Below are 26,805 nucleotides of genomic sequence, written 5' to 3'. Positions count from 1 at the left end.
AGACTAGTCAGAAAATAAAATTTTGGAATGAGTTACATTCCCCAAAATGGGAGGACAGTACATATCTATTTTGAACTCCTAAAAATGGTCAAGACTTCTCACTATAGTCCTTTAACTTTAGTTGCAACTTGGAAGAGGCAACATGTCCTTTTGGGATTAGCCTTCTATAACTCTTTCACTTGTTTTGTTTGTCCACATTCTCATTTTCCCCCCCACTTGATATGCATTATCAAATGAAAGGTACCTGTTGGTTTGGAGGGAGTAGAAGTGAGGGGAAGAAAGAGTTAATTTTTCATGCTTTTAAATTCGTTAATATTACTTAACTAATTTCAACTAGATGAAAACTTATCTTTTAAAATATTTAATGGATGATACACTGCATGCATTATGCATTAATTTTGAGAATTATAATATAGTAGTGTGGATTTATGAATGACATGGACAGCAAATTATTTCCAACCTAAATTGCCCTGTTCATTTTTGGACAGAATAATTACTTGCTAGAGCAATATTTTTCAGGCATGCTATAAGCCAAGAGAGTAGTTTGGAAGGATCTGAATGAATGCTGAGTATAAAAATTTTTGGTACAAGTTGGTTTTACTCTTTCTTAGAGCGTCGGGATTAGTTTGATCCTGTGTGAGGAATAAAGCTGTTTTGTGAAATCCATAATTCCATAGAGACTGGTAGTATTAGAGATATTTTTAATTTGGATCTTAGAAAGCCAGAAGATCTGAGCACTAATACACCTTTTCCTAATGTATGAATGAGTTCAAAACATGTTATTGACTTAATGTTTAGCTTGGGTATTGATTTCTGGTTTTGTGTTTTTAAGCAGTATGTATATATTTGAATCAAGTTAATTTTTATTTAATCATTTTGTCCTTTTAATGTGACACATATCAATAGAAGACAACTATTTTGAAAATAACAGATGTAGTTAATATTCTTACGATTGTACAGGTGTTGACTGGCAAAATCTTTTGGATTAGTAAAAGCATTTGTCAGATGTAGACTTTTAATTCATTGTAAAAATGTACCATCTATTTTATTGGTGACTGTAATTAACGAAAGTAGTTCAGACAAAAGATTCTAAGTATTTCTGAAATGATGAACCTTTTGTTTTTTTTTTAGATAGTGCTGTATTTTACACTATGCATCAGGGGGAAAAGGCAGTCAATATCATTCAAATAATTTTTTTTGTCAGTTATGGGTCTTTCAAGAATGACCAACTTTAACAATGGCTTGTTCTCAGAGTCTTAAAAAAGCATGTTTTATCTGGCCTTCCTTAAAAAAAAAAATAGACACACACACATATATATACATACATAAGTATATGTGAGAGTAGAAAAGGATGTTTCCCTTCCTTGAGCTTTTGCATTAAAATTTTCACTTTCCATAGTATCTACTACATACTGTATGAAATTCATCATTAAAGGATTAAAAATTAAGCAAATCATGATTTTCACACAAATATAAAAAGCACATGTATAAGATGTTGTTTAACTCATTAATTAATTGGAAAAACCTATAAGATGCTAAAAGTGGTTAAGAAGAATTTAAGTACCACACATATATAGAATCAAGAATGCTGAAATGAATTTACAAATTGATGCAAAACTGGCTTTATTTTACAGGGGCATGAGGGAAATCATTCCTCTCTCTACTGGACAGAATTTATTTGGAGTAGATAATGCCAATTCCATATCCTCCCTTCTGTGGGTTCAACTATCCAAGTAAAAAGTATTTAGAATGGGAAGTTGCTAGTTATAATAAATTAATATGTACTTTTAAGAACTACATTCTCACTGGTGTGAGGTGGTATCTCATTGTGGTTTTGATTTGTATTTCCCTGATGGCAAGTGATGCAGAGCATTTTCTCATGTGCATGTTGGCCATGTCTGTCTTCCTCTGTGAGATTTCTGTTTATGTCTTTTGCCCATTTCATGATTGGATTGTTTGTTTCTTTGCTGTTGAGTTTAATAAGTTCTTTATAGATCTTGGAAACTAGCCCTTTATCTGATACGTCATTTGCAAATATCTTCTCCCATTCTGTAGGTTGTCTTTTAGTTTTGTTGACTGTATCCTTTGCTGTGCAAAAGCTTCTTATCTTGATGAAGTCAAGATTTTTGCTTTTGTTTCTCTTGCCTTCCTGGATGTATCTTGCAAGAAGTTACTGTGGCCAAGTTCAAATAGGGTGTTGCCTGTGTTCTCCTCTAGGATTTTGATGGGATCGTGTCTCACATTTAGATCTTTCATCCATTTTGAGATTATCTTTGTGTATGGTGAAAGAGAGTGGTCTAGTTTCATTCTTCTGCATGTGGATGTCCAATGTTCCCAGCACCATTTATTTAAGAGACTGTCTTTCTTCCAGTGGATAATCTTTCCTCCTTTATCGAATATTAGTTGACCATAAATTTGAGGGTCCACTTCTGGATTCTCTATTCTGTTCCATTGATCTATGTGTCTGTTTTTGTGCCAGTACCACGCTGTCTTGATGACCACAGCTTTGTAGTACAACCTGAAATCTGGCATTGTGATGCCCCCAGCTATGGTTTTCTTTTTTAAAATTCCCCTGGCTATTCGGGGTCCTTTCTGATTCCACACAAATCTTAAAATAATTTGTTCTAACTCTCTGAAGAAAGTCCATGGTATTTTTATTGGGATTGCATTAAACGTGTAAATTGCCCTGGGTAACATTGACATTTTCACAGTATTAATTCTGCCAATCCATGAGCATGGCATATTTTTCCATCTCTTTGTGTCTTCCTCAATTTCTTTCAGAAGTGTTCTATAGTTTTTAGGGTATAGATCCTTTACCTCTTTAGTTAGGTTTATTCCTAGGTATCTTATGCTTTTGGGTGCAATTGTAAATGGGATTGACTCCTTAATTTCTCTTTCTTCAGTCTCATTGTTAGTGTATAGAAATGCCACTGACTTCTGGGCATTGATTTTGTATCCTGCCACACTGCCAAATTGCTGTATGAGTTCTAGCAATCTTGGGGTGGAGTCTTTTGGGTTTTCTATGTAGAGTATCCTGTCATCGGCGAAGAGGGAGAGTTTGACTTCTTCTTTGCCAATTTAAATGCCTTTAATGTCTTTTTGTTGTCTGATTGCTGAGGCTAGGACTTCTAGTACTATGTTGAATAGCAGTGGTGAGAGTGGACATCCTTGTTTTGTTCCTGATCTTAGGGGAAAGGCTCCCAGTGCTTCCCCATTGAGAATTATATTTGCTGTGGGCTTTTCGTAAATGGCTTTCAAGATGTTGAGGAATGTTCCCTGTATCCCTACACTCTGAAGAGTTTTGATCAGGAATGGATGCTGTATTTTGTCAAATGCTTTCTCTTCATCTATTGAGAGGATCCTATGGTTCTTCTTTTTTCTCTTGCTGATATGATGAATCACATTGATTGTTTTACGAGTGTTACATGAGCCTTGTGTCCCGGGAATAAATCCCACTTGGTCATGGTGAATAATCTTCTTAATGTACTGTTGTATCCTATTGGCTAGTATCTTGTTGAGAATTTTTGCACCTGCGTTCATCAGGGATATTGGTCTGTAATTCTCCTTTTTTTTTGGTGGGGTCTTTGTCTGGTTTTGGAATTAAGGTGATGCTGGCCTCATAGAACGAATTTGGAAGTCATCCATCTCTTTCTATCTTTCCAAACAGCTTTAGTAGAATAGGTATGGTTTCTTCTTCAAACATTTTATAGAATTCCCCAGGGAAGCCATCTGGCCCTGGACTTTTGTGTCTTGGGAGGTTTTTGATGACTGCTTCAATTTCCTCCCTGGTTATTGGCCTGTTCAGGTTTTCTGTTTCTTCCAGTTACAGTTTTGGTAGTTTGTGGCTTTCCAGAAATGCGTCCATTTCTTCTAGGTTGCCTAATTTATTGGCGTATAGCTGTTCACAATATGTTTTTAAAATCGTTTGTATTTCCTTGGTGTTGGTAGTGATCTCTCCTTTCTCATTCATGATTTTATTAATTTGAGTCTTCTCCCTCTTCTTTTTAATAAGGCTGGCTAATGGTTTATCTATCTTATTAATTCTTTCAAAGAACCAACTCCTGGTTTTGTTGATCTGTTCCACAGTTCTTCTGGTCTCAATTTCATTGAGTTCTGCTCAAATCTTTATTAACTCTCTTCTTCTGCTGGTTGTAGGATCTATTTGCTGTTTTTTCTCTAGCTCCTTTAGGTGTAAGGTTAGCTTTTGTATTTGAGTTCTTTCCAGAAGAAAGATGGATGCTTGTATTGCGATGTATTTCCCCCTGAGGACTGCTTTTGCTGTATCCCAAAGATTTTGAACGGTTGTATCTTCATTCTCTCTAGTTTCCGTGAATCTTTTTAATTCTTCCTTAATTTCCTGGTTGACCCTTTCATCTTTTAGCAAGATGGTCCTTAACCTCCACGTGTTGGAAGTCCTTCCAAACTTCTTGTTGTGATTTAGTTCTAATTTCAAGGCATTATGGTCTGAGAATATGCCGGGGACGATCCCAATCCTTTGGTATCAGTTAAGACCCGATTTGTGACGCGGTGTGTGGTCTATTCTGGAGAAAGTTCCATGTGCACTTGAGAAGAATGTGTATTCAGTTGAGTTTGGATGTAAAGTTCTGTAGATATCTGTGAAATCCATCTGGTCCAGTGTATCATTTAAAGCTCTCGTTTCTTTCGAAATGTTGTGTTTAGAAGACCTATAGAGTGTAGAAAGTGCTAGATTGAAGTCACCAAGTATAAGTGTATTATTATCTAAGTATGTCTTAATTTTGGTTATTAATTGATATATTTGGCAGCTTCCACATTTGGGGCATATATATTGATGATTGTTAAGTCCTCTTGTTGGATAGGTCCTTTAAGTATGATATAGTGTCCCTCTTCATCTTTCACTACAGTCTTCGGGGTAAACTTTAGTTTATCTGATACAAGGTTGGCTACCCCTGCTTTCTTTTGAGGACCATTTGAATGGCAAATGGTTCTCCAACCTTTTATTTTCAGGCTGTAGGTGTCCTTCTGTCTAAAATGAGTCTCTTGTAGACAGCAAATAGATGGGTCCTGCTTTTTTATCCAGTCTGACACCCTGTGCCTTTTGATGGGGTCATTAAGCCCATTCACGTTCAGAGTTACTATTGAAAGATATGAGTTTAGTGTCATCATTATATCTATTCATTCCCTGTTTTTGTGGATTGTTCCATTGGACTTCTTCTTAAAGGGGAATTTTGGGAGTCTCCCTTAAAATTTCTTGCAGAGCTGGTTTGGAGGTCACATATTCTTTCAGTTCCTGCCTGTCTTGGAAGCTCTTTATCTCTCCTTCCATTCTGAATGAGAGCCTTGTTGGATAAAGTATTCTTGGTTGCATGTTTTTCTCATTTAGGACCCTGAATATATCCTGCTTCCCTGATAATTCGGAGTGTGATTGGTGGCTACGAGCCTCAGTTTTGATAATAGCAATTTGTGAAGGTAGTAATAGTGCAAAGAGGAAATCAGCCGGCTGACGTCCATTTTTGATAGCTGTGTCATTTTTTTTAAAGACTTTATTTGAGAGAGAGAGAGCACAAGCGGGAGGCAGGGCAGGCTCCCCAATGAGCAGGGAGCAGACACAGGGCTCCATCCCAGCACCCTAGGATCATGATCTAAGCCAAAGGCAGACACTTAACTGACTGAAACACCCAGGCACCCTCTAGGAGTATCATTTGATGTTAAAAATCCTCTGTTTTCAGAGCATGCTAAAGTCATGGACCATTCCATAAGCATACCTGCTGTCCTCGTAAATATTTGCAGTTTTTCTTTTTGCTAATTCACATGCTCAGGTAAGGACAAGTAATTCTGTAGGTTGGGCTGAGTTTAACTGAGGAAGGACTATTCTTTTCTGGTAATTCATATTGAGTAGTTGCAGTATATCCAGCTTGATATTTCCCTTCGGAATTTTTTGGCCTAAGAGCCATCAACAAGGAATACTAACACTGCATTAGGTAATGGAATTTCTTACAAATTTGATCTAGAAGTCAGATCAAATGTCAGTTCAATGCAATTACGAGTTTCTTGTTTATTGGGCAAGGGTAGAAGGGGAGCAGGATTTAAGGAGTTGCAGTGAAGAAGGCACAGATGTGAAGGAGACAGGAATAGAATCTTATAAGATGTTATTCTACTTAGCTAAGAAATGCTGAGTTTGCTCAGTTAAATTTTGTATATCATGAGGAATTTACAGATTTAAAATACTTCTTTGAGCAAGTTCTGAAAAGGATTCTACAATTTTACCAGCTGCAGCAACTGCCTGGGAATGATTTGGAGATGCCCTGGCTGCTGGGTCCAGTTGTAAACTATAATAAGTTACAGGTCTATTTTTTCTTTCACGTTCTTGTGTGAGGACTCTAGTGTCAACATTCGTGAACAATGTAGAAGATTTGGTATGATTAGGAAACCCAGTGCAGGCTTGTAAGGCTTGTTTGATTTCAGTAAAGTCTTCCTCATATTGTATTTCCTAAGGAGGCTGTTCCTGAGTATTACTTTTAATTTATAGAGTGGAGAGGCCAATAAGGAAAACTTAGGGACCCAGGATTGGCAATATTCTGCAAGTCCAAGGAGGCCTCTGAGTCGTCTGCTAGTCATAGTTCTCAGTGATTTTGAATGGTACTTACTCTTTCTGAAACAGAAGGATTCCTTTTCCTGATAAGTCATGACTAAGGTATTTGGTCATACTTTTTCTTGTGGAAAACTGATGTTTATCTCAAGACGCCATATGGCCCGTGTAAGCTAGCTGGTACACTAGATATTCTGAGTCAGTTTCAGTTCTCTCTGGATAAAGAGCAAAGAAGTAAATCATCTACATACTGAGTCCGGGTAGAATTTCTTAGAAATTGTAGTGTACTTAAATCCTGATGTAGAACTTGTGAGAAATATGAAGGGGCCTCAGTGATTCCTTGAGGCATAACTGTTTCTTAGACAGTTGTTGATTTTTCCAAATATTGACTTTCTTTATCTACTGGGATGGTAAAGAAGGCAGAATATAGGTCTGCAGTCGTAAACCATTCAGCATTGGTTGAACTACAGGAGGCCTTGGAATAACAGTTTTATTTATAGCTCTAAGATCTTATACAAATCTTCATCCTTAGTCCTGGGGATATTTTATGGGTAGGATAGGAGTGTTGGAAAGATCTGGTGCAGGAAATAATTAGTCCTTTATTTTTTTAATTTTTATTTTTTTATTAGTTCTTGATTTATTAAATCATCTGTTAAGGGGGTAAGCTGTTATATAGCTTAGGGTCTTAAGGGATACTGGGGGCAATTTTGGAAGAATTTCCGAAGGATCAACCTGAATTTTAATAGGGAAAACACTCTTAATTTTTCCCAGATCGGTGGAAGAAGAGGCCCATAGGATGCCAAGGGCTTCAGAGAGGTCTGCAGTACTTGCCTCATCATGGAGTTTGTTAACTTCTTCAGGACAATTACTTTGGACTTATAGAATACATAACATTTTGGGGTCTATTGAGTCTGGAAATTCCAAGATTATTTCTCCTGAGACAAAATATATTTGCTCTCTTAATTTAGAAAGTGGATCTCTTCCCAGAGGAACCCTGTCACATAAGAAAAAGGCATGATCCTAGAAGGGGCCAAGGTTGTGGGCTCTGATAAAGGAACTTGATTTGAACTTGATTGGACACAGCCACCACCAAAATATTTTTATTGCTTTGAGGAAGTTCTTGATGTATCATGGTGGAGTTTAAAGTGGAAAGAGTCTACTAGCATGGTACACTTTTCTCCATTTATTTCAGATTTCACTTCACCCTGATGATTAATAGGAATTCCTGGGGGTGGCTTACTGGACAGTACCTTAGAGCCTCATCAATGTTGATTATTATCTCAGGTATCTGAAGGTTGAGTGTTCTCTTTTCTTTGATAATTAGGTTGTTTGAGGGGACAGTCCCTTTATCAATGTCCTTTCTGTTTACAATATTCACAAGTGTGCTTGTCAACAGGGGCAAAATTAGTTGTAAAGTAGTTGTAATTATAGGGCCATGGGTTTATTTGCTTGGTAACTCCTTTTCTGTTCCTAAATTCTTTCAAAATGTTCAGTAAAATGTTGGAGCTCAGAAAAAAGAGAGATCTTCCATTCTAATTTATGTTTCTTTAATAAATCATTAAGCTCAGGGCAAAGCCCATTAAGAAAATGAGCAGACAAGGTAATGTTAGCTTCAGAATCCCTAAGACCAGGATGCTGTCTAAATATTTTTCCTAAGTGAATTCAAAAGTCTGCAATTGACTTACTCTTTTTCTATTTTACAAGATTGTATTAAGACTCAAATCAGTTCTTACAGGAAAAACCCTGGGTATAGCTTCAAGGAACTGTTGACCTACTTTTCTCTCTCTTTTTATTCTATCTTTTCAGGCATACTTGGGAGGGTCTTCAAAGTTTTATTTTATTTTATTTTATTTTTTAATGGTCCTCAAATTCCTCAGAAGGATCTTTCCAGTCTGCTACATGGAGCTACCTTTGTGTGTCTCTTGGACTTAGCACCATGTGAATGAATTGGTACGAATTGAGGCACCCAGGTCATAAGCTCCAAGAAGTATCTTTCTTTCTTTTTTTTTTTTTTCTCCAAGAAGTATCTTAAATTCTTCTTTAAATTTAGTTTGATTCTACTTTGGATCTGGGAAATTGTTAATAATGGTTTGGAGGTCAGCTTCAAACCAGGGTTTACTTTCAAGAGCTTTTTTTTTTTTTTTTTTTTTAAGATTTTATTTATTTGAGAGGGAGAGAGCATGCACTAGAGAGAAAGAAAGCACTAGAGAGAGAGCATGCACGAGTGGGGGGCAGAAGGAGACGGGTATAGGCTTGATTCCAGGACTCTGAGATCATGACCTGAGCCGAAGCAGATGTTTTACTGACTCAAACCAAGGTTTAAATTCTACGGTGGATGGGGGACCCCTGGTTCTTGATAAGATCTTACTCTCCAGGGCATTAGGAGCCTAGGAGGGTAAAAGATCAAATAGATTATTAGAATCAGGATAGGCATAGAGGGGTTATTTGGAGGGTCATTCAAATCTTTAGACTCAGGGCTTTAGTCATAAGTTTTTCATTGTCTTGTGAATGACAATGAATCTTTTGGAGAGGTTATTTTGAGTCATTCTGCCTTCTCAAATCCTTTAAACCAATCAAAAGAAGGCATTTCATTGTTTTTGAGAGATTTGGGATCCTCTTTTTTAAATGATACCCCAATAAGATCATCTTTTTTATTTATTTTTAAAATTTTTATTATTTTTATTTAGGATCATGTTTTTTTAAGTGGTAGGCTTCCCAGAATGGCCATTGCAATTCAAAATTATCCTTTGTAAAGTCCTGTTTTTTTGTTTTGTTTTGTTTTTTTGTTTTTGTTTTTGTTTTTTTCTTCAGAAAGACTCAAGAGTATTCTACAGTGGGTATACATATAAGAGGGAGCAGTTTTTAAGGGAGGAGAAAAAGATTTAGACTAGTTGGAACCCATCTCTGCCTTTAGAGTATCTGAAACAAATAATCTATAGGAGCCTGGTAATTTTATCATTGCTGAAAACCCCAGGAATCACACGCTTTCCCCTTACAGACAGGAGGGTAGCTTGCCAAAAAGCTTCAAGAGAGACAGAAAGCAAATGTGCATGATAAAGTTGGAGAGCTTAGAACTCAGAGTGGAGCTCAAATCCTAGAGAGTCTTACCCAAGAACTCGGTAGTCAGCAAGAAAGCAGTGAATGCACAGTGGTCTGTGGGTACCAGCAGGTGATTTGCTCACCAGCTTCAGGGCAGGGGTTTGTTGGCTAAAGGTTCCACTTTTGACACCATTAGTTGTCAAAAGTTCATTAAAAACAAGTAAAAGCAACAAATCACTGAAGTAGTATTTAGTAAAAATTTATTGTGCACATACTAGAAAATTTGTAAACTGGGAACACTCAGGTCAAAACATAGAATGAGGTTCAGAGACATACTGTTATAAAGCAGCTTATGTAGTATGAAGACAATGAATGTTTATTCTTTACAGTGATTGGTTACAATATTAGAATTTCCTTTTTCTTTTTTTAAAGATTTTATTTATTCATGAGAGAGAGAGAGAGAGAGAGAGAGGCAAAGACACAGGCAGAGGGAGAAGCAGGCTCCATGCAGGGAGCCTGATGTGGGACTTGATCCTGGGACTCCAGGATCACACCCGGGGCTGAAGTCAGGGGCTAAACCTCTGAGGCACCCAGGGATCCCCAATATTAGAATTTTCTTAAAGGGATTTGGTTAATGGCTACTTTATATCAATTTTCAGTTAACAGTTTATGATTTTCAGAGTCATAACTAAGAAGTGATCCAGGTTAAGTTAACCTTGCTTATCTTACCAAAAAAATAAATTAAAATTAAAGTCGCTTATATGCCTGACTGCTTTTGTCTCCTCAGGGAGTGTTCAAGTCTGATCTTCATTTGTGTTTTATTTTAACAACTCTCAAGGCAAATTTTATCAAAAGCATCTTTTCTATTTTTCCTAGCAAGAGAACACAGACCATTGTTTTTCCAGTTTAGTGATACTCAGACTTTGGTTCTTGAGCCCCAGGTGGTCCTTTGGCAGTAATCTTCATCTAAGAAGACTATGCTGGAGTAGGATAACTGTGCTGTCTTTTTGATTCATAATAGCTAATATGGCATCAGAGGCATATTCTTTTTTTATAGGTTTATTATTTTTAAGTTTTAATTAATTATATTTTATTTAAAATCAATTAACATATAGTATATTATTAGTTTCAAAGGTAGAGTTTAGTGATTCATCAGTTGCATATAACACCCAGTGTTGGGCAGCCCGGGTAGCTCAGCGGTTCAGTGTCACCTTTGGCCCAGGGTCTGATCCTGGAGACCTGGGATCAAGTCCCACGTCGGGCTCCCTGCATGGAGCCTGCTTCTCCTTCCGCCTGTGTCTCTGCCTCTCTGTGTCTCTCATGAATAAATAAATAAAACTAAAAAAAAAAAAAAAAAAGATGGGATCCCTGGGTGGCGCAGCGGTTTGGCGCCTGCCTTTGGCCCAGGGCGCGATCCTGGAGACCCGGGATCGAATCCCACGTCAGGCTCCCGGTGCATGGAGCCTGCTTCTCCCTCTGCCTATGTCTCTGCCTCTCTCTCTCTCTCTGTGTAACTATCATAAATAAATAAAAAAAAATTAAAAAAAAAAAAGATAATACCCAGTGTTCATTAATTAATGAAGTGTTCTCCTTAATGCCCGTCATCCATAGTGTTCTATCCCTTTCCCCTACCAACCACCCCTCCAGCAACTCTCAGCATCTTTTATGGTTTGCTTCCTTCTCAATTTTTTTTTTTTTTTTTTTTTTTTATTTATGATAGTCACAGAGAGAGAGAGAGAGGCAGAGACACAGGCAGAGGGAGAAACAGGCTCCATGCACCGGGAGCCCGACGTGGGATTCGATCCCGGGTCTCCAGGATCGCGCCCTGGGCCAAAGGCAGGCGTGAAACTGCTGCGCCACCCAAGGATCCCGCTTCTCAATTTTTAAAAAAATTTTTTATTTATTTATGATAGTCACACAGAGAGAGAGAGAGAGAGAGAGAGGCAGAGACACAGGCAGAGGGAGAAGCAGGCTCCATGCACCGGGAGCCCGACGTGGGATTCGATCCCGGGTCTCCAGGATCGCGCCCTGGGCCAAAGGCAGGCGCCAAACCGCTGCGCCACCCAGGGATCCCTTCCTTCTCAATTTTAATCTTACTGTATTTTTCCTTCCCTTCCTCTGTGTTCATCTGTTTTGTTTCTTAAATTCCACATATGAGTGAAACATATGGTATTTGTCTTTTTCTGACTTATTTCACTTAGCATTATACCCTTTAATTCCATTCACGTGGTTACCAGTGGCAAGATTTCATTCTTTTCAGTGGCTGAGTAATGTTCCATTATCTATATCTACATCTATGTCTATATGTCTGCCTGTCTATTTATCTATCTATATCTCCTGCATCTTTATCCATTCATGTGTTGATGAACCTGTGGGCTCTTTCCATAGTTTGGCTGTTGTGGACATTGCTTCGGATCACTATGTTTATATCTTTGGGGTAAATCCCTAGTAGTGCAATTGCTGGGTCATGGGGTTAGCTCTGTTTTCAACTTTTTGAGGAACCTCCATAATGTTTTCCAGAGTGGTTGTACCAGCTTGCATTCCCACCAGCAGAGTAAGAGGGTTCCCCTTTCTCCGCATCCTTGCCAACATCTGTTCTTTCCTGACTTGTTAATTTCAGCCATTCTGACTGGTGTGAGGTGGTGTCTCATTGTAGTTTGGATTTGTATTTCCCTGATGCTGAGTGATGTTGAACTTTTTTTCGTGTATCTGTTGGCCATTTGTATGTCTTCTTTGGAGAAATGTCTGTTCATGTCTTCTGCCCATTTCTTGATTGAATTATTGTTTTCTGGGTGTTGAGTTTCATAAGTTCTGTATAGATTTTGGATACTAGCCTTTTATCTGATGAGATATTTGCAGCTATCTTCTCCTATTCTGTCGTTGTCCTTGGGTTTTGTTGACTGTTTCCTTTGTTGTGCAAAAGCTTTTTATCTTGATGAAGTCCCAATGGTTCATTTTTGCCTTTGTTTCCCTTGCCTTTAGAGATGCATCTAGCAAGAAGTTGCTGTGGCCAAGGTCACAGAGGTTACTGCCTGTGTTCTCTAGGATTTTGATGGATTCCATCTCACATTTAGGTCTTTCATCTATTTTGAGTTAGTTTTTGTGTATGGTATAAGAAAATGGTTGTTTCATTCTTCTGCATGTGGCTGTTCAATTATCCCAACACTACTTGTTGAAGAGACTCTTTTTTTCCACTGCATATTATTTCCTTTTTTGTCAAAGATTAGTTGATCATAGAGTTGAGGGTCCATTTCTGGGCTCTCTGTTCTGTTGCATTGATCTGTGTGTCTATTTTTGTGCCAGTACCATACTGTCTTGATGACTGCAGCTTTGTAATAGAGCTTGAAGTCTGGGATTTTGATGCCTCCAGCTTTGTTTTTCTTTTTCAAAATTCCTTTGGCTATTTGGGGTCTTTTCTGGTTCCATACAAATTTTAGAGTTGTTTGTTCCAGCTCTATGAAAAATACTGATGGTATTTTGATAGGGATTGTGCTGAATGTGTAGATTGCTCTAGATAGCCTAGACATTTTAACAATATTTGTTCTTCCAATCCATGAGTTTGGAATGTTTTTCCATTTCTTTGTGTTTATCCTTAATTTCTTTCATGAGTGTTCTGTAGTTTTCTGAGTACAGATCCTTTGCCTCTTTGGTTGGATTTATTTCTAGATATCTTACGGTATTGGGTGCAATTATAAATAGGATCGATTTCTTGATTTCTTTTTCTTCTGCCTCATTATTAGTATATAGAAACACATCTGACTTCTGTGCATTCATTTTATATCTTGTGACTTTGCCGACTCTTGTATCAATTCTAGCAATTTTGGGGTGGAGTCTTTGGGTTTTCTACCTAGAGTATCATGTTGTCTGTGAAGAGTGAGTTTGGCTTTTTTGCCGATTTGGAAGCCTTTTATTTCTTTCTTTTTGTTGTCTGATTGCTGAGGCTGGGACTTCTAGTACTATGTTGAATAACAGTGGTGAGAGTGGGCATCCCTGTGGTGTTCCTGACTGTAGGAGAAAAGCTCTCAGTTTTTCCCCACTGAAGATGATATTTGCTGTGGGGCTTTTCCTATATGGCTTTTATGATACTGAGGTATGTTCCTTCTGTCCCTACACTGCAGCGTTTTTATCAAGAAAGGATGCTGTACTTTGTCAAATGCTTTTTCTGCATCTATTGAGAAGACCATATGGATCTTGTCCTTTTTTTTCCCTTCAATTAATGTGGTGTATCACATTGATTGAGTTGCAGATGTTGAACCACCCCTTGTAGCCCAGAAATAAATCCTACTTGGTCATGGTAAATAATCCTTTTAATGTACTGTTGGGTCCTATTAGCCAGCATTTTGGTGAGAACTTTTGAATCCATGTTCATCAGAGATATTGGTCTGTAGTTCTCCTTTTTGGTGGGATCCCCTAGTTTTGGGATCAAGGTAATGTTGGCCTCATAGAGTTTGGAAGTTTTCCTTCCATTCCTGTTTTTAATTTTTTATTTTTTTAAAGATTTTTATTTATTTATTCATGAGAGACAGAGAGAGAGAGAGAGAGAGAGAGAGAGAGAGGCAGAGACACAGGCAGAGGGAGAAGCAGGCTCCATGCAGGAGCCTGACATGGGACTCGATCCCGGGTCTCCAGGATCACACCCTGGGCTGCAGGTGGCGCTAAACTGCTGTGCCACTGGGGCTGCCCCCATTCCTGTTTTTTAAAACAGCTTCAGAAGAATAGACATTAATTCTTCATTAAATTTTTGGTAGAATTCCCCTGGGAAGTCAGCCACTTGCCCTGGACTTTTGTTTGTTGGGAGATTTTTGATTACTGCTTCAATTTCCTTCCTGGTTATGGGTCTGTTCAGGTTTTTTGTTTCTTCCTATTTCAGTTTGGTAGTTTATACATCTCTAGGAATGCATCCATTTCTTCCAGATTGCCTAATTTGTTGGCATATAGTTGCTATAATATGTTCTTATAATTGTTTGTATTTCTTCAGTGTCAGCTGTGATCTCTCCTCTTTGATTCATGATTTTATTTGGATCCTTTCTCTTTTCTTTTTGATAAGCCTGTCGAGTTTATCAATCTTATGCTTTCAGAGAATCAGCTCCTAGTTTGATTGATCAGTTCTACTATTTTTTTGGTTTATCTTTTATTTCTGCTCTAATCTTTATTAATTTTCTTCTTCTACTGGATTTAGGCTTTATTTGCTGTTCTTTCTCCAGCTCTTTTAGGTGTAAGGTTAGGTTGTGAGCTTTAGACCTTTCCATTTCTTGAGAAAGGCCTTGTATGCCATATACTTCCCTCATAGGACTACCTTTGCTGCATCCCAAAAGTTTTGAATAGTTGTGTTTTCATTTTCATTTGTTTCCATGAATTTTAAAAATTCTTCTATAATTTCCTGGTTAATCCATTCATTCTTTCCAAATTTCTTCTTGTGATTGACTTTGTTTGAAAGCATTTTGGTCTGAAAATATTCAGGGAATGATTCTATTCTTTTAGTACCAGTTGAGACCTGATTTGTGGCCCATATGTGATCTATTCCAGAGAACAGTCCATGTGCACTTGAGAGGAATGTGTATCCTGTTGTTTAAGATGGAATGCTCTGAGTATATCTGTGAAATCCATCTGGTCCAGTGTGTCATTCAGAGGTCTTGTTTCTTTTTTTTTTTTTTTTTTTTTTGAGGTCTTGTTTCCTTGTTGATCGTCTTAGATGATCTGTCCATTGCAATGAGTGGGGTGTTAAAGTCCCCTAGTATTATTGTATTATAATTGATGTGTTTTTTTATTTTGTTATTGATTTATATAACTGCTGCTCCCATGTTAAGGACATAATATTTACAATTGTTAGATCCTGTTGTTGGATAGACCCTTTAATTATGATACAGTGTCCTTTCTCATCTCTTACTATTCTTTGGTTTATTTATTTTTTAAAGATTTTATTTATTTATTCATGAGAGACACACAGAGAGAGAGTGGCAGAGACACAGGCAGAGGGAGAAGCAGGCTCCACGCAGGGAGCCTGACATGGGACTCCATCCTGGGTCTCCAGGATCATGCCCTGGACTGAAGGTGGCGCTAAACCGCTGAGCCACCTGGGCTGCCCTCTTCTTTCGTTTAAAATCTAATTTGTCTGATAATAAAGATTGCCACTGCAGCTTTCTTTTGATATTCATTTGCATGATAAATGGTTTTCCACACCCTCACTTAAATCTGGAGGTGTCTTTGGGTCTAAAATGAGTCTCCTGAAGACAGCATATAGATGGGCCTTGCTTTTTTATCCAATCTGATATCTATGTTTTTTTGATTGGAGTATTTAACCCATTTACATTCAGAGTAATTGAAAGATATGAATTTAATGCCATCATATTACCTGTAAAGTCATTGTTTCTGTATATTGTGTCTATTCCTTTCTGATCTATGTTACTTTGAGGCTCTCTCTTCACTTAAAGGATCTCTTTTTATATTTCTTACAGGGCAGGTTTAGTGATGCAAATTTTTTTAGTTTCTATTTGTCTTGGAAACTTTATACTCTTCTTCTATTTTGAATGACATCCTACCTGGATAAAGTATTCTTGACTACATATTTTTCTCATTTAACACCCTGAATATATGATGCCAATCCTTTCTGGCCTGCCAAGTCTCTGCAGACAGGTCTGCTGCCAGTCTAATGTTACTACCATTGTAGGTTACAGACCTCTTGTCCTGAGCTGCTTTCAGGATTTTCTTTTTGTCCCTGAGATTTGCAAGTTTCACTATTATATGTTGGACTGTTGACCTATTTTTGATTTTTTTTTTCCTATTTTTGATTTTGAGGAGGGTTCTCTGTGTCTCTTGGATTTGAATGTGTGTTTCCTTCTCCAGATTAGGGAGGTTTCTGCTATAATTTGCTCCAGTATACCTTCTACACCCCCTTCCCTCTTCTTCTGGGATCCCAATTATTCTAATATTGTTTTGCTTTATGGTATCACTTAACTCTCGAATTCTCCCCTCATGATCCAATAGTTGTTTCTCTCTCTTTTTCTCAGTTTCTTTATTCTCCATCATTTTTCTTCTATATCACTAATTCCCTCTTCCACCTCATTTATCCTAGCAGAGCCTCCATTTTTTATTGCATCTCATTAATAGGCTTGTTTATTTCAACTTGATTAGATTTTAATTCTTTTATTTCTCCAGAAAGGGATTCTCTAGTGTCTTTTGTGCTTTTTTTTCAAGGCCAGCTAATATCCGTATAATTGTTAGTCTAAACTCTAGTTCCAACATCTTACTTATGTCCATCCTGATTAGATCCCTGGCAGTCAGTACTGCCTCTTATTCTCTTTTTGAGGTTTTTCCATCTTGTCACCCTGTCTAGAGAAGAATAGATGAACAAGAGAAGAAAATACTAAAATGGCAACAATGTAGTATATGCATTTTTAATTCTGATAATTACTGTTTTATTTTCTGTTGGTATTGTACAAATTTGCATTCTCACTTCGATAGGAGGCCTGTTTTGTTTTTTTTTTTAAACAGCATATATAATCATTTTGGTTTGCTCGTCTTAGGGTAAAAATGGTATTTTAATAGTTTGTTTAAAATAGGTTAGAGAAAAAAATAGGTTAAAGCATTTTTAAAATCTAAATATATACCCACAAGGTATAAGAAGTTAAATAGTATCACACAGTTTATAATAATAAAATATTTTTTAAAAAACAATCTCTACCCTTCCCTCCAACCTATTTCTAGTTCTAGCTTTCCATGGATATTCATTAGCATTTCTTTTGCTATTCACCTCTGTATTTCTGAATAATAGGGTTATATTGACTTTTTAGTCTTTTCAGGGGCAATCCTATTATGGAAGATGAGGATTTAGTGTACCCTACGACTTAAAAAATATACTCACTCTCTTTAGAGTCCTTCAGATCATTCCAATTTCCTAATTGCACATCATCCAAATTTAATGGAGTTACCATTCTAAGGCTCTAACTATACCTATAATTATGACCTTTTGCTTGTAAACCCATAGTATTTGTTAAGTAACTTGTATAAGCTATGATTCTTGGAACCTTTTAGTTTTAGGGAACACATCTTTCATTGCAGTTAATGTCTTCCAGTGTTTATTGGGTGCTTTTCTTTTCTTTTCTTTTCTTTTCTTTTCTTTTTTTTCTTTTCAAGATTTTATTCATTTATTCATGAAAGACACACAGAGAGACAGAGGCAGAAACACAGGCAGAGGGAGAAGCAGGCTCCGTGCAGGGAGCCTGATGTGGGACTCGACCCCGGGACTCCAGGATCATGCCCTGGGCCAAAGGCAGGTGCTAAATCGCTGAGCCACCCAGGGATCCCTGTTGGGTGGTTTTCAGTAAATGTTAGGCATTGTTGTAATGCTACATCTGTATGAACTCATTTAAACCATGCAACAGCCCTGTGAGGAAGTTGCTAGCATTATTTGCATTTTGCATTTGAAGAAAGTGAGACATGGAGAGGGTTAGTAGCTTGCTTGAAGTCATTCATCTAGCAAGTGGTAGAGCTATGATAGAAACCCAGGCAGTCTGGCTTTAGAGACTTCACTTAACCATCTGCTACACTGCTATATTAATGATACACACACCTCAACAGTAAAGCATGTACTTCAGTTTGGTTTTCCACTAATGGTGATGGATTATGCTAATTGAACCATGTTTATTTAAATTTCTCATTTTTTCCCCAAATAAGTATATTTCTTTCTTTTTAATAAGTATATTTCTAAAAATTTTAAAAATAAATTTATTAATTATGGTAAAAAATAATATAACATTTACCATCTTAACTATTTTTAATTATACAGATTAGTAGTGTTAAGTATATTAACATAGTTGTGCAAAAGATCTCCAGAAATTTTTCATCATGCAAAACTAAAATTCCATACCTACTGAACAACAGTGTCTCATTTCCTTCTCTCTTCTGTTTCTATGAATTTGACTACTTTAGATACCTCATATAAGTGGAATTGTACAATATTTGGCTTTTTTGTGAGTGACATTTCATTTAGTGTAATGTCCTTGGTCATCCATGTTGTGGCATGTTGACAGAATTTCCTACTTTAAAAAAAAAAAAGATTTATTTATTTATTTATTTATTTATTTATTTATTAATTAATTAATTATAGACAGAGAGAGAGAGGCAGAGACACAGGAGGAGGGAGAAGCAGGCTCCATGCCAGGAGCCTGATGTGGGACTCGATTCCGGGACTCCAGGATCGTGCCCTGGGCCAAGGCAGGTGCTAAACTGCTGAGCCACCCAGGGATCCCCTAGAATTTCCTTCTTTAAAAATTTGTTTTAAGCAATCTCTACACCCAACATGGGGCTCAAATTCACGACCCCAAAATCAGGAGTCACACTGTTCCAACTGAGCCAGCCAGGTGTCCCAGAATTTACTTTTCTTTAAAGGCTCAATAATATTCCATTTTGTGCCTCTACCATGTTTTGTTTATTTATCCATTGATGGGCATTTGGATTGCTTCCACCTCTTGGCTATTATGAGTAATGCGGTAATAAATATGGATAAGCAAATATCTCTGTGTATCCTGCGTTCAGCCCTTTTGGATATATACCCAGAGGTGGGATTACTGGACGAGGATGGTAGTTCTTCTGTTTTGTATTTTTTAGGAACCTCCATACTGTTTCCATAGTAGCTACACTATTTTACATTTACATCAATAGTGAACATTTGTTCCTATATCTCCACATCTTTGCCAACACTGATTTTCTAGGGTTTGTTTGTTTTGGTAGCAGCATTCAAGTGGGTGTGAGATGATATTTTTGATTTGTATTTCTCTATGATGATTGATGTTAAGTATCTTTTAATTTGCTTGTTGGCCATTTATCTTTTTTTTTTTTCATATGTTTATCTTTGGAGAAATGTCAGTGCAAGTCCTTTGACCATTTTTAAATTGGGCTACTTGGTGTTTTTTTTTTTTGTGAAGCTGGAATTTTAAAAATATATTCTGGATATTAACTGCTTTTCAAATATTTTGATAAAATACTTGGAAATATTTGATAAAAAATACTTGCAAATATTTTCTCCTATTTCATAGATTTCCTGTCACCATATTGATTATTTACTTTGATGTACAGAAGTTTTGTTTTGTTTCTTTTAAAAAAAAAAAAGATTTTATTTGTTTCTTTGACAGAAAGCACAAACAGGTGGAGTGGCAGGCAGATTGAGAGGGAGAAGCAGACTCCCTGCTGAGCAGAGCCCAATGTGGGGCTTGATCCAGGACCCTGGCTGGGGTCATGACCTGAGCTGAAGGCGGATGCTTAACCAACTGAGCTACCCAGGCGCCCCTGTACAGAAATTTTTAAGTTTGATGTAGTTCTATTTGTCTGCTTTTGCCTTCTTTTGACTGTGTTTTGGATGTCATACACAGGAAGTCATTGCAAATTCCATATCATGTTTTTCCTCTTTTTTTTTCTTCCAGGGGTTTAGGTCTTATGTAGCTTTTTATTTCATCTGAGTTAATTTTTGTTAATATGGTGTAAAGTAAGGGCCCAATTTTACTCTTTTGTACATATATATCCAGTTTCTTAAGCATCATTTGTTGAAGAGAATGTCCTTTCTCCATTGAATGATCTTGGTGCCCTTGTTAAAAATCATTTGACCAAGGATACTGGGGTGACTCAGTGATTGAGCAGCTGCCTTAAGCTTAGGGCATGATCCTAGATCCCACATCGGACTCTCCGTGGGGAGCCTGCTTCTCCCTCTGCCAATGTCTCTATCTCTCTGTGTCTCTCATGAATAAATAAATAAATCTTTAAAGAAATCATTTCACCATGTATGAGTTTATTTTTTGGCTCCCTATTCCATTGGCCTAAATGTCCATTTTTATGCCAATACCACTGTCTTGAACACTATAGGTTTGCAGTGTCTTGAAATCAGGAAGTGATTGTTGTTTTTCTTTTTTAAGATCGTTTTGGTTGTTTGAGGTCTGTTTCTGAAGTTAAAATATAAATGCAAAATGTAGTATTTGTCATTTTAACCATTCATCAGTGTATAAAGCAGTGGCATTGAATACATTTACTGTGTTGTATAATTATCACTACCACCCCAAACTTTTTCTTCATCCCCCACAAAAACTTGTACCCATTAAACACTAACTTTCCCTTTTCTTCTTCCCCCTAGTTTTTCTTTTTATGATTTATTTTTATTTATTTATGAGAGAGAGAGAGAGAGAGAGAGAGGCAGAGACACAGGCAGAGGGAGAAGCAGGCTCCATGCAGGGAGCCCAACGTGGGATCCAATCCCGCTTCTCCAGGATCGCACCCCGGGCCAAAGGCAAGCGCCAAACCGCTGAGCCACCCAGGGATCCCAACATATCACATTCTTAAATTGGCCTAGTGTACAGACAATTCTGTCTTTATTAAACAAAATATACATCAAGTACTTATTGAAAAGGAGTGCTGGGGATCCCTGGGTGGCACAGCGATTTGGTGCCTGCCTTTGGCCCAGGGCGTGATCCTGGAGACCCGGGATCGAGTCCCACGTCGGGCTCCCGGTGCATCGAGCCTGCTTCTCCCTCTGCCTGTGTCTCTGTCTCTCTCTGTGTGTGTGTGTGTGACTATCATAAATAAATAAAAATTAATTAAAAAAAAGAATGTGATACGTAACTTGAAGTCTTAATCACATGGAGAAAAAGTGAATGGGTTTATTAATGCTGTGAAAAGCAACAATGATCTACCCACCAAGTGCCAAGGTAGAAATAATTAATGTGGTCAATTAAAAAGAAATATATAATTTAAAATGCAGAGGCTTTCAGGTGCTGAGTTACAGAGTTAGTTTCTTAGTGCTTGCTCTGGACATTATAAAATGCATCTTAACTTATCACAGTCTATTTTAATACTAGTTTAATTCTTTAAGTTAGCTTCCCACCTTTGTAAAATTGTTGCTATATCTGTTATGTCTATATTTATTACAAACCAAAAAAGTAGAGTATTGTTATTCTGCATTATACAATCTTTTAAAGAATTTAAGAGAAGAAAATAAAAATATCTTTAGTCAGTCTTATATATTTACCTATATTTACTTTTTCCAGTGCTCATTTCTTTGTGTATATTTAGGTTACCATCTGGTGTCATTTTCTTTCAGCCTGTGAGATTTTCTTCAGTATTTTTTTTTTAAGATTTTATTTATTCATAGAGACACACACACACACAGAGGCAGAGACACAGGCAGAGGGAAAAGCAGGCTCCATGCAGAGAGCCTGATGTGGGACCTGATCCAGAGTCTTCAGGATCATGCCCTGGGCTGCAGGCAGCGCTAAACCGCTGCTCCACCAGGGCTGCCCCCAGTATTTTTTTTTTAAGTCCGGTTTGCCAGCAATGGATTCTCTAAGTCATCGGGGATGTCTGTATTTCACCTTCATTTTTTTAATCTCCATTTTTATTCTTTTCTTTTCTTTTCTTTCCCCACCTTCATTTTTTAAAGATGATTTTGCTGAATATAGAATTCTTGCTTGACAGTTTTCTTTCAGTATTTTTGAATATGTCATTTCACTGCTTTCTGACTCTCCTTGTTTCTTATGAAATATAAGCAACTGGTTATATTGTTGCTTCCTGGTAAATGAGCTTCTATAGTCTGTAGGTGATGATGATGATGATAATGGTGATAATGATGATTTTTTTAAGGACAGGGAGAGAGAGAGAATCTTAAGCAGGCCCCATGCCTGGCATGGAGCCTGATGCGAGACTGGATCTCACAACCCTGAGATCATGACCTGAGCTGAGATCAAGAGTCAGACACTTAACTGACTGAGCCATCCAGGTTCCCTGCAAACTGATACTTAAAAAAATATTAATCTATAAGGGCTCCTGGGTGGCTCAGTCGGTTAGGTGTCTGACCCTTGATCTCAGCTCAGGTCTTGATCTCAGGGTCATGAGTTCAAGCCCCTCATTGGGCTCCGCATTGGGCGTTTGTATTGTTTTTGGTCTTTTCCTTTTTTTGTTTTTTCTCCACTTCTTCTGGAATTCCTAATTTGTGTATGTTATACTCGATGTTGTTTCCATAGGTCTCTGGGGCTTTATTTTTCTGTATTCTTTTCTCTCTCTGTTCAAATTAGATATCTGTTTTTCAGATTTTTTTTTCTTCTACTCCAGTGTTCAGCTCTAGAATTTCTAGTTGCCTCTTTTTACTGATTTCTTTTTGTTGACATTTTCTGTTTGAGGCATTGTCTTTGTATTTTTCTTCAGTCCTTTAAAACAGTTTTAAGGTTTTACTTGTTTAGTTTGGCATTTGGACCTACTCTAAGACATTTTCAATTCCATGATGGTGTTTTTTTTTTTTTTTTAACCATTCTTCGTTCGGATCATACTTTCCTGCATCTTTACATGTCTTATAAATTTTTGTCAAAACTTAGATATTTTACATAATGTAGCAACTTTGGATTCTGATTTGTTTTTCCCATCGAGGATTGTTCTGTTTTGTTGCCTGAACTAAATCTGTGGAATGTTTTTCCCCAGTGTGTGACTGCTAATATCTGCTCAGTGTTTTGTATTTTTAAAATTTGTTTTTATGTTTAAGTCTGTCTTCCTGGTATCATACCTGTATCTATATAGCTTAGTGGTCAGTTAACCACTTGTCAACAAAAATTGTCCTAGTGGGTATTATACTATAAGTTGGCAAATGGAATTTAAATTAAAACAAAAACAAAAAGATTGTGCTAAATGCATTGAGCTAGTAGAGCTTCCACTCTCTACTAGTAGATCTTTGTATGTGTTGAGGAGCTCCTTCAAAATTCAGACATTTTATTTTATTTTTAAAGATTTTATTTATTTATTCATAGAGACACACACACACACAGAGAAAGAGAGAGAGAGAGGGACAGAGACAGAAGCAGGCTCCATGCAGGGAACCCAACGTGGGACTCGATCCCGGGTCTCCAGGATCACACCTCAGGCTGCAGGCAGCGCTAAACCGCTGCGCCACAGGGGCTGCCCAAAATTCAGACATTTTAAAAGTCTGCCCAAACTTTTACTTTCCACTGGGTCCTCTCATGTTTTTCTTCCTGTTTTTGCAGGCTCCTAGTGGGTCCTCTCTGGTCTCTCCAGCATGAATGGGTGAGCACTTATCACTTATATTCTTGCTTCCAGATTTCCCTTTTAAATTCTCTCTAGTCGAAAATAAAATCTTAAAAAAAAAAAATTCTCTCTAGTCTGCTGGTCCATCACTTGTACCAGCTATAACAGCATCCTCAGGTCCTTTGTCTTGCTTGTTCATTTGCCACCAAGAATACACATTGTTACTGACAGTGCTGTTGGGTGTGGAATTCTTTGCTTCAAATCAAGTCAGCCCTCTCTGTGAGTGAAACTGCTGGTTTTTATGGCTTTCCCTACCTTGGTAGAACTACATTTGCAATGACCTGGGGGTGATGGAAACAGCTTTAGGCAATAATGCCATAGACTCCAACTGTTTTTACCCCAGATTCAGTAGTTTTTCATGAGTAACCACCGAGAAGGTAGCATTTGAGAAAAGACCTGAAGGAGGTGAGGAATTATTTCATATAGATATCTAAGGATGAACATTCCTAGCAGAGGGAATACCTTAACGGCCTGAAGGTGAGAACATATCTAGGATACGAAAGGGACAATAAAGAGGCCAATATGGCTAGAGTGGAGTACCTGACGGAGAGAGTAGTAGGAAATTATATCAGGTAAAAAGAAGATTTGGGGACAGGGTATTAGAGCAGATAAGACCTTTTAGGGTATTCACTGTAAGGACTCTGGCTTTTACTTTGAATGAAATGGGGAGCTACTAGAGGGCTTTGAACAGTAGAGTTGAGACACAGTTTATTTTATAATTTTAAAAGCAGCTTTAGTGAGATGAAAGCTAAAGGGTGGCAGGATAGAAGACTCAGGATGCCAGTTAAGAGACTATTACCATCCTGATTATAGCAATGCAGGGGAGAAATGATTGTGGCTTAGATGAGGGTAGTAGCAGGAGAGGTCATGAGAAGTGGTCCAGTTCCTTCTGGCAGATTGGAGGTAGGGAGTCAATAGATTCAGATCTCTTATTTCAAGGAAATTTTCATGCATAGTATGTGAATGCTTTTTTCTGTTTCCTTTATTGAGTTCTATATTTTTTATCCCTATATTGATCCTAATTATCCTGATTCGATCATTTTAATGCTCTAATATTTTCTCTTTTTTTAAAGATTTTATTAATTTATTCATAGAGACAGAGGGAGAGAAGCAGAGACACAGGCAGAGGGAGAAGCAGGCATCATACAGAGAGCCTGACGTGGGACTCGATCCAGGGTCTCCAGGATCACACCCTGGGCTGCAGGCGGCGCTAAACCACTGCGCCACCGGGGCTGCCCGTAATGCTCTAATATTTTCTAATTGTAATCTCTTTTTTTTCTTCTTCTGAAGACTTTCCTCTGTCACATGCATTCTATTTTCATCTTTGTTTTTTGTTTTTTTTTTGGTTCATCTTTGTTTTTAAACTAGGCTCCGTGCCCATTGTAGAGCCCAATGCAGAGCTTGAACTCACAACCTTGAGATCAAGACCTCAGCTGAGATCAGGAGTCAGACCCTTAACTGACTGAGCCAACTCAGGTGCCCCTCATTCTCTTGTCTTTATGCTGAGGAAATGAGGGTAGAGAAGAGCTTGCCATTGAAGAGTTTAATCCTTTGTGGTAGATCTAAATTCTATTCTTTCTTCTAAATCTCAAAAAGTGTTTTCTATCAGGTCCACTCTATCCAATGGTAAATTCCATGTAATTCCATAGGCTTTGGCTGATTCTCCCAATTTGGCTCAATTCTCTGACAGATAGTAAGCTCCAGAGGTTCAGCCTGTCTTTCCTCAAGTCCCATAGTGGTTTGTAGAGACTCTTACTCTTGGGGTGTAATTGATGTGATGTATTAGTTTCAGGTGTACAATGTAATAACTCAGAATTTGTATATAGGGCAGCCCTGGTGGCGTAGCAATTTAGCAGCGCCTGCAGCCCAGGGCCTGATCCTGGAGACCTGAAATCGAGTCCCATGTCAGGCTCTCTGCATGGAGCCTGCTTCTCCCTCTGCCAGTGTCTCTGTCTCTCTATCAATCTGTGCCTAAATAAATAAATAAATTAGATAAATAAACAAATAAATAAATAAATATCTTAAGAAAAAGAATTTGTATATATTGCAAAATGACCATCAAAATTAGTCTGGTTAACATCTCTCATATATAAAACGTTTTTTCTTGTGACAAGAACTTTCAACATCCACTCTCCTAGCTGCTTTCAAATATGGAACATAGTATGAGCTAGTCACCTTATTGTCTGTACATCTCTGGACTTACTCATCTTATAACTCGGAATTTGAACTTTTGACCCCCTTCACCCATTATCTACTCCCCCTGCCTCAGGTAACCACCAATCTTTTCTCTATATCCGTTGAGGCTCTTGGTGAATTTTTTTTTTTTAACTTTACTATAGCTGTCTACTTAGTCTTCATTTTCTTCCGTCTGTATTGGAAAGTATTTCATATAAGGTTGTTCTCATTTCCTTCTTGGGGTTTTCCTGTCAAGTGTCCAAATATAAGAGTTGCTTTGATCCTCATGTTTTCTTTACCCAGAAATCTTGGGATCTGTTTTTTTTTTAAGTTCAGTGATATGGGAAAAAGTAGCATTTGTATCTTTACAACTTGCTTCCTGCATTATTGACTAATAGAAATTTACTGTTTCCAGTTTTTCTTACTAAAATTCCTTTGTGCTCTTCCCATTCACTCACCTCATTCCCCAGTTTTCTTGCAGCTATATTTGACCTGGGAAACGTGAAGAGAGGTTAGATACAGGAAATCCTAGAACAGAAAAAAGACCCTTGATTTGGGTAGGACAAGCAGGTGGTAAGAAAGATTTTAGGTAGTAATAAGAGGTAATATTTTACTTTGTGAAGTGGAGATGGGGATAAGATTTTTGAGATAACAGAAGATAAGGCAACTTCTTTCTGAACTAAGAAGATGGTCTGATTTTAAGATTAAAATTTCTTTTTCTTTTAATTCCAGTATAGTTAATATTAATATACAATGTTATATTAGTTTCAGATGTGTGATATAGTGATTCAGCAATTCCATAAAACACACGGTGCTTATCACAAACGCACTCCTTAATCCCCATCCCCTATTTTCCCGTTCCCCCCGCTCACCTCCCCTCTGGTAACCAGCAATGTGTTCTGTATAGTTCAGAATCTGTTTCTTGGTTTGTTTTTTTCCCTAAGATTAAAGTT

The 26,805-nt window shown here is 37.6% G+C and overlaps 1 protein-coding gene across 1 annotated transcript in view; it reads left to right on the top strand.

Annotated features, from left to right (window-relative positions):
• The window catches only part of DNAJC22 (DnaJ heat shock protein family (Hsp40) member C22), an 89,839-nt gene that overhangs the window by 62,602 nt on the left and 432 nt on the right, over window positions 1–26,805 (top strand). The window lies entirely within an intron of this gene.

Source organism: Canis lupus, chromosome 25 (assembly GCF_048164855.1).
Source record: "Canis lupus baileyi chromosome 25, mCanLup2.hap1, whole genome shotgun sequence".
Classification (NCBI taxonomy): domain Eukaryota; kingdom Metazoa; phylum Chordata; class Mammalia; order Carnivora; family Canidae; genus Canis; species Canis lupus.
The sequence above is the reverse complement of the archived record's forward strand: the minus strand, read 5'-3'. Positions and strand labels throughout refer to the sequence as shown.